This window comes from Podarcis cretensis (genome assembly GCF_951804945.1).
Source record: "Podarcis cretensis genome assembly, chromosome: 10".
NCBI lineage: Eukaryota > Metazoa > Chordata > Lepidosauria > Squamata > Lacertidae > Podarcis > Podarcis cretensis.
In genome coordinates, this window is record NC_137179.1 from 30,263,594 (window position 1) to 30,271,815 (window position 8,222).

The window sequence follows — 8,222 nt, forward strand, 5'->3', positions numbered from 1 at the left end:
GCACCAATCGGCGCCCCTGCTGGCCGAGGGTGGGGTCAAAAACCCCACCACCCCCCATACCCAAGACACAGTCCAGCGCCCGCCTAATGGGCGAAAATTTGACCTTTTTTAAAAAAAAATCTTTTGAATTTTTCAATTTTTCCCACGGCACACCAGGCAACATCTCGCGGCACACTAGTGTGCCGCAGAACAGTGGTTGAAAAACACTGCTCTAGGGGTCCACTTGGATTTCTTTTACTCAGCTTTATGCTTTTTAAGCAGAGAAAGAGATTCTTGAGGAATTTGAAAATATCTACAAGCAGGATCTGTTATCAGCACCCAGAACCCCTCATTGGTTGGCTTGTATGCAAGCTAAGCTGGCCTCAGACAAAATTAATGACAGCCACACCTACAGGAAAGTAATGCTGCAACAATTTACTCTGTCACCTCCCAATGTTCCTAGGCACCTTTCGCCCATGGGAGCATAGCAGCTCACACAAACTCCAGAAACCCATTTGTTATTGATTTGTGCAACACGTTCATCTAACCAGTGGAGTCTGCGGAATTGTGTAAATGTGTCAGGATTGCTCTAGGCAAAGTTTAGGATATATTGACCAGACCACAACAAGTTCACTGACAAATGCTAGCCATTGGCATGGCTAGACGGAGAAGACTATGCATTAGAAGATTTTAGCAGAAAGGCAAGGAAAAGTGCATTTCCCCCCCACCCATAGACTTCCCCACTCTTTTTTACCATATGGTTTCATTTTACTTCAAAATTATGATTTTCAGGTGCAAGCATTAGTTTTAGGGACTCACAGTGTACCACAAGATTTGTCACTGTGCTCCACTTATATTTAACACAAAGACTTGCACAGCATTGAACAAAAGAGGCAAAAAGTTAGCAGTCTTGGATTGTCCCTCTAATTGCCTGTTGTCTTGTCCTTGGCCCGGAATAAACAGATATTTTTCTTTTATTTTTTTAATGGTAAGTTTGGACACTGTTACTTTTGTCTGCAAATTCCTTTCACAAGAAGCTAAATCTGACTCCTGCACCACTCTGTCTTAAGGTTTTGTGTTCCATGCCTTTTACTTTTTAAAAACTGGATCAATTTATTGAGGGATGTGTGGGGAAAAACACTGGGGAAAGGGATGGGATGTAGCTCAGTGGTAGTTGAACCTGTGCTTTGCATGCAGGAGATCACAGCTTCAATGCACAGCATATCCAGGTGGGGCTGAAAGAGACCCTGTTTGAAATCCTGCACCGTCTTATGCAGCTATAAAATTATGCCTTTATTAATAGCTTTTTTAAAAAAAATAACATTGCAGCCCTAGGCGTGTTTACTCAAGAGTAAGTGTCAATATGTTCAATGAGGCTCACTTTCTAGTAAGTGGGTTGCAGTGAACTAAGTTCTACTCAGAGTAAACCCACTGAAATTCATGGAGCCAAATGAATTGCAGCCATTAATTTTAATGGGTCTACTGTGAATATAATTCACCCATTGTGTTTAGGGTTTCAGTCTAAGGCTACAATGTTGTGTACACTTCTCAGGGAGTAACTGTCTTTGAGCTAAATGGGAATCTGCTTCTGAGTAGACATGTATAAAACTGCACAATAACAAGCCCTAACTCAGAATTATGAGAGAAGGAAGCATGAAAAAGAATTCTTGAGGGACAAAATCAACATGAAATTCAACGTGATAAAAGGGCATTTTGGTGCACCCTTAAAATCTAAAACAGAATTGCAGTCTAACATCACTGTGTAAGCCTGACTTAGTAAGCTTAGGGCTAGTTAATGCATGTAGGGGTTAAGACCAATAATTTTATTTCTAGACTTAGCTAGATCATGCCCCTCACCTGGAAGGAAGTATCTCCCATTGTTTGCTCTCCATCATCTGAGCTCACTAAGACATGACTTGTGTGAGCTTGTTCTTTACAAGCTCAGCCCCTGTGCTTAGAGCTATTTCACTATATTTTGTGTCCCAAGATTTCTGCCTGTGTATACTTGCTGCTGCATGGAATAACACATGAATCTGGTATTTGGAGTTTGTAAGTAAAGCATTTACATTTACTAAGGATGTGGTTTGTTCACTGCAATGGGGTAGAGAGGGGAAGTGCTGTAAGCAGCTAGAACAGGATATTTAAAAGGTCTAACAGCCTCCCATGCTTTACTGTGCTGTATAATTATGTGATTTTAAACTGCAGGGGAGGGGTGGTCTCTTGATGGGGAGTATGTTTAGCCTTGTGCTTTAGACCTATGGATCCAGCCAAATGTTTTATTATTTACCCCACACAGGTGATCTATATCTATTTCCACCCCATAATTCCAACACGTGGCCTGCACTTCAGGAGTGGCAGACTGGATGCTGCTAATTTATTAAGGGAATAAGGGTATAAGGCAGCATCTTACGCACCTATAAAATTATGTCTTTATTAAGACTATGTGATTTTTTATAAACAAAAATAACACTGCAGTCCCAGGCATGTTTGTTGTTGTTGTTGTTGTTGTTTAGTCGTTTAGTCGTGTCCGACTCTTCGTGACCCCATGGACCAGAGCACGCCAGGCACTTCTGTCCTCCACTGCCTCCCACAGTTTGATCAAACTCATGCTGGTAGCTTCAAGAACACCATCCAACCATCTCATCCTCTGTCGTCCCCTTCTCCTTTTGCCCTCCATCTTTCCCAACATCAGGGTCTTTTCCAGGGAGTCTTCTCTTCTCATGAGGTGGCCAAAGTATTGGAGCCTCAGCTTCACGATTTGTCCTTCCAGTGAGCACTCAGGGCTGATTTCCTTAAGAATGGATGTGTTTGATCTTCTTGCAGTCCATGGGACTCTCAAGAGTCTCCTCCAGCACCATAATTCAAAAGCATCAATTCTTCGGCGATCAGCCTTCTTCATGGTCCAGCTCTCACTTCCATACATCACTACTGGGAAAACCATAGCTTTTACTATACGGACCTTTGTTGGCAAGGTGATGTCTCTACTTTTTAAGATGCTGTCTAGGTTTGTCACTGCTTTTCTCCCAAGAAGCAGGCGTCTTTTAATTTCGTGACTGCTGTCACCATCTGCAGTGATCATGGAGTCCAAGAAAGTAAAATCTCTTACTGCCTCCATTTCTTCCCCTTCTATTTGCCAGGAGGTGATGGGACCAGTGGCCATGATCTTCATTTACTCAAGAGTAAATGTCAATATGTTCAATGACTGCTTCTAATGACATCACTTTTTGAAAGACACCATTATATCAATGTATGTGGAACTAAATAAGAGGCTTAGAACAGCAGTCAGGGAGAGAAACTAGAGACACAGAGGGAAGGCACAGGTTAAGGGAACAGCTACCGGGAAGTGATTCAGCACAGAAAGTATAGAAAGAGAGAGCAGGATGTTCAGAGAGAGTTAGGAGTTAAAGAAAGCTTGTTTAAATAAAGTTATTTGTTTCATAGTAGACCTTAATGATAATTAATACCACAATTCTATGATTCTACGACACAAATTTAACAAAGAAATGCTAAAAATACAATGCCTTTTCTGAAAGGTAAATTAAAAAGTGTTTTAGTGCCAGATTAGAGGGGAACAATTAACATGATGCTAAACTGGCTCATCTATCTAGTTTGTTATTGGGCACATCAAAACCACATTTCTTCAAAAGGATGGAAAAGGAGCATCAAGGTGATCTACACCTGTAGAGATGTTGGACTACTGTTTTTTAAGATCTAAAAGATAGAAAGAACATTGGGAGAGAGTTGACACACAAGAGGACAACAATGTGATTATGATGTCATGTTGATACCCCATAAAAAGTGACTGAACAAAGGATGCCTCCAAACCCAGTATTTTGTGGAAGAGATTCAAGTGTATACCAGGAAATTTGTGCAACTGAAGCAGATTAAATCATTCTGTTGCCCCTAGAACAGTAAATTCCCTTTTAAAAAATTATAATTGACTATTCGTAGTTAGGAAAGTGATGGGCAGTGCACTGAAAAGTATGCAGAATGAACAAATAATGAAGGGCAAATTGAATAAATGCCCCACAAGCAAATCAGAGTGACTATTCATTGTCATATAATCTCTCTGCAAATATATTGGAACAAATGCTCAGTAAAAGACCAGATACAATCTGACATTCACAGAAACTTTGTGCAAGCAAATAAGGGTGAATGCTCAAGACACGGGTTGTCTGGAAGAGCACAATTCCAGTGGGGGGGGGGAGTTCTGCTGTAAACGTCTAGTGGGGAAGCACCCCCGGCCAGTGATGACTGCACTAATAGTGCACTATCCTATCTGAGTTGAAATTTATTATTCTTATTCTTATTACCATCATCATTTCTATACAGCTTTTACCCTCTGCCTTGAGGGACATCTTTTGTCTTTTGTGACAGACAGATGCCCACAATGTTACTCTATACAGCTTTATATTTGTAAGGGGGGGGGGAATCTCAAAGCTGCTTATAACTTACATAAACGTAAAAGTTCCACCAAACATAAAAGTTAACATTCCATCTCTTTCCACACCGCCTACAGTTGGCTCATGGCCAAGCTGAGTGAGACTCAACTATCTCAGCTACCCAAGACCAATGACTTCTTGTCCTCTTAATCTTTCCATTTTTAAACCCGGCTTCTTAGATACCTTTCTCCAGCCTTTTATCTTCTGCAATGAGGGCTTGGGGTTTCAAGTGTACTCTAGGAGAAAGCCACGCTGTCAAGCAACCAGCAATGGACAACATTACCTGCCCAAGTCAATATTAAGTGGTGTCATAGAGGCTGAGTTTACATCAGTAGCTTAGGCCTCACTCACCTGACAAAATGGCTCTTCATTTGTGAGGAATCGGTGAGGTGGCCTCATTTCTGAAGATCTGAGCTCTTCCATCATAACAAAGGCCAAGCCGGGACTGGAACATCCCTAGTTCCTTAGTCAGAGCAAAGTTGTCTATTCCAGACTTTTCATATCATGGAGTCTCTCTGAGATAGAGCTCACAGCCCCCCCCCCCCCCCTCTAGACTCCAAGTCACAATCACAATCCCTATGGCAACTGTCATACTTGGTGAATTTGTAGACATGAAGGTTAGGCAACAGTCAATAGATCTCTGCCTCATGGTTTGTCTGTGAATTAATGGATTTGGCCTCCACCCCATCTTCCTCTTGTCCTAGGCCCCCGCTTGAGAAATTTACTGAATTGTTTTATAGTTCTATCCTCCAAAATGTCACTGTGGTGAATCCTAGCATTTCAGTCAGCTATGTGGACCACTGTTTATAACCTGGATCATCCCAAACAATGCTTTACCAAAGTGGAGCAACAAATAAATTGTCCTTCCAGCTGACATGGAATTCAAATATCTTTAAGATCTGGTCACATCAAAATCCCATAATACAGAAATCCCAGTTTCAGCATCTTAGCAGTTCTCCTTAGGGCCTACCTGCTGGGTTTTGATGGGTCATATGATCTAGAGACCAGCACCTTTTAATTCCATAACATCCGACTTCATATGCTGAATGCTCAAGTAAACTTCCCTTTTGAGTACAGTGGTACCTCGGGTTACATACGCTTCAGGTTACATACGCTTCAGGTTACAGACTCAGCTAACCCATAAATAGTACCTTGGGTTAAGAACTTTGTTTCAGGATGAGAACAGAAATCGCGTGGCGGCGCGGCAGCAGCAGGAGGCCCCATTAGCTAAAGTGGTACTTCAGGTTAAGAACAGTTTCAGGTTAAGAACAGACCTGTGGCATGAATTAAGTACATAATCAGAGGTACCACTGTATGTGGAATATGTTGTCTCAGCACTGCACAGCTGTGAATCATCAGAAAAAGGGAGCATTGCAGGTCAGGCCAACTTGGAGACTCCGAGGCATCCACAGTGACTGGGAAAATAAGGAGCAATTCACCAGTTTTCTCCCACTTAAACTTCTTATGCTGCTACCTTGAAGAAGTCCCTTTATGGAAGACCCCTTGTTCTTAAGGGAGCAAGAGTTTCATCCTCTGGTCACGTACTTACCAGGAAGGTAAGATCTGAAGCAAAATGGAGATGGCAGTAGTGGAACTAGTCATAAAGTGAGCACTTTCTACCAAGTGTTTGTGGGTACCCCAGTGCTTTTCATCAGACCATGGGGTACCAGCAGAAGTATGCTGAGGTGTGTTACAGGAAAGGACAATAATTTGGAGGCAAAGCTTCTGTCTGTATGCAGAAAGTCCCATTTTTAGTGCTTGGCATCTCTGAAACCCTAGAGCAAAGGTGGGGAACCTCCAGACCATGGGCCAATACTGGGCTCACATTTGGCCCATGAGGCTTTCTTCCCCAAACCAGATATGTGATGTAATCACAGGCAGAGGCACAGCTGGTAGAGGCACAGCTGACAGTGCAAAATCTGGAACCTTAAAGTATGCATTGGCAAGGTAGAGCAGGTGTCGGCTCCAGTGCCCATCACCTTTAAAACAGTGCACAAAGCTCTTTGCAAGCCAATCACCAAGTGTCAAATCACCCACATGCCAAATTTGGCCCCTCGGGCTAGGCTCTGCTAAGGATCTGACCCACAAGAGCCAAACGGTTTCCTCGGCTCTGCCATACACAATACTGAGCTGGGTGGGCCAATGATCTGTCTCAGTACAAGACAGCCTCCTATGAAGACTGTCCAATAAAACAAAATGGCTCCTCTCGGACAAAGGAATTACAGAGGGATCCTGGAACCTGAAGCTGTTGAATTACAATTCATCAAGAGGTTCAGTTCCAATCACTTAAGGGCTGAACTGAGATAAAGTTTTTATAAATCAGTGTTCACATGCTAATTAGCTGCCCAGGATGTCTATGTTATCACCAGCCACTGTTTTGTGAATTGCCATTGTTTAGCGCAATTATCATTGTCTGTACTTTCTGTGTTTCATTTCCCTTTGACCTCGCTATTTGCAATGCCACCCCACCAACCTGTGTGTGCCTATAGATAAGCTTATATGCCATAATAAATGGGTTAGTCTTTAAGGTGCCTTAAGGCTTTCTGTTGCTTTTGCTGCAACAAACTGGCATGGCAACCCCTTTGGAAAACGTTTCTCCTATTCTGAATATAAGAAGAGCCCTCTTGGATCAGACCAGTGCCTGTCTAGTCCAGTATACTGTTCTAACCAGATGCCTATGGGAAGCCTGCAAGTGAGGCATCACTAGCTCTCTTTTACACTTTGTTCCCCAGCAACTAGCATTTCAGTCATATTGCCTCTGATTCTGGAGATACAGTCATCACCCCAGTAGCAGACAATATAGTGGGGCAATGGCACTTACCGGTACCTGACCTCCTGACAGCTGAGTCACTGCTGCTGACCAGGAAGGGACAAGGCAAATACAAGGCAGTGGGGAGGCTAGCATGGTGTGAACGCATTGGTGGAGCCAACCTGTTGCTCCTGCTGGTGCATTTGCACCACGCTGATCTTCCCTGCCATCTTGTTCTTCCTCACCCTGGTAAGCAGCAGCAACTCAACCATCAGGAGGTCAGGCAAGTGCTACTGACCCAGCACACAAGTCCATGCAAGTAAGTAGTGATTGTCACAACTTCTTGTGGAATTGAGTTCCATTGTTTAACTATACATTATGTGAAAAAGTACGTCTCTCCTGAATCTCTCAACATTCAGCTTGGTTGGATGACCCCAAGTTCTAGGATTAATGGAAGAGAGAAAAACTTATCCCTATAACTTTCTTCATGCCATGAATACTTTTATACACCTCTGTCATGTCCCCCCACTTGTTCACAGTTGATAATATGTGCATCCCTGGATTATTTGAGGGCACCTGCTCCTAGGAACATGTGAATATAATTTCTGCCATCCTCCTAAATCCTTCCTTTAAAAGAAATGCACGCAAAATTATGTAACTGGGTCATCACGTCCACTGATAAATAAGCACCTTGGCAATTTCAGAGCTGTATCCCATAAAAGGGACTCTTGGGACTCTTCTTGTGAATTTTTACAATTCTACCAACTAATATCAAAAAGTTGTGTTGGGAGGGGATACATCTCATGAATCTTCACTTCTGAAATAAGGTATAGACAAAAATGGGAAGGGGAAACAGTATACACCAGCCATGATGTTAGACCCTTTAGGACTTTGAAGGGTTTTCAGTTTGATTTATTGTCTTGATTCTGTTTGGGCTTCAAGGATAAGTGCTGGCAGGATGAAGGTTGAGTGCCTGTCAGCAGTAGTACACCTGCAGGATTAATTAACTGTGCTGGCTCCTGTCTATTGGCCTATCTCACCTGGCAGGTGAT

At 42.7% G+C, this 8,222-nt stretch overlaps 1 protein-coding gene across 3 annotated transcripts in view; it reads right to left on the bottom strand.

Moving 5' to 3' along the window:
• Positions 1–4,941, bottom strand: part of CSNK1E (casein kinase 1 epsilon) — a 52,999-nt gene extending 48,058 nt beyond the window's left edge. For 2 of the 3 annotated variants that reach the window (XM_079993267.1, XM_079993263.1), the window contains exon 1: positions 4,773–4,941. The gene's annotated coding sequence lies outside the window, so the exon portion shown is untranslated. Of the gene's footprint in view, positions 1–4,604; positions 4,663–4,772 lie in introns of those variants that run through there. The other variant, XM_079993265.1, reaches the window with a different exon arrangement.
• Between the last annotated feature and the right edge of the window lie 3,281 nt (positions 4,942–8,222).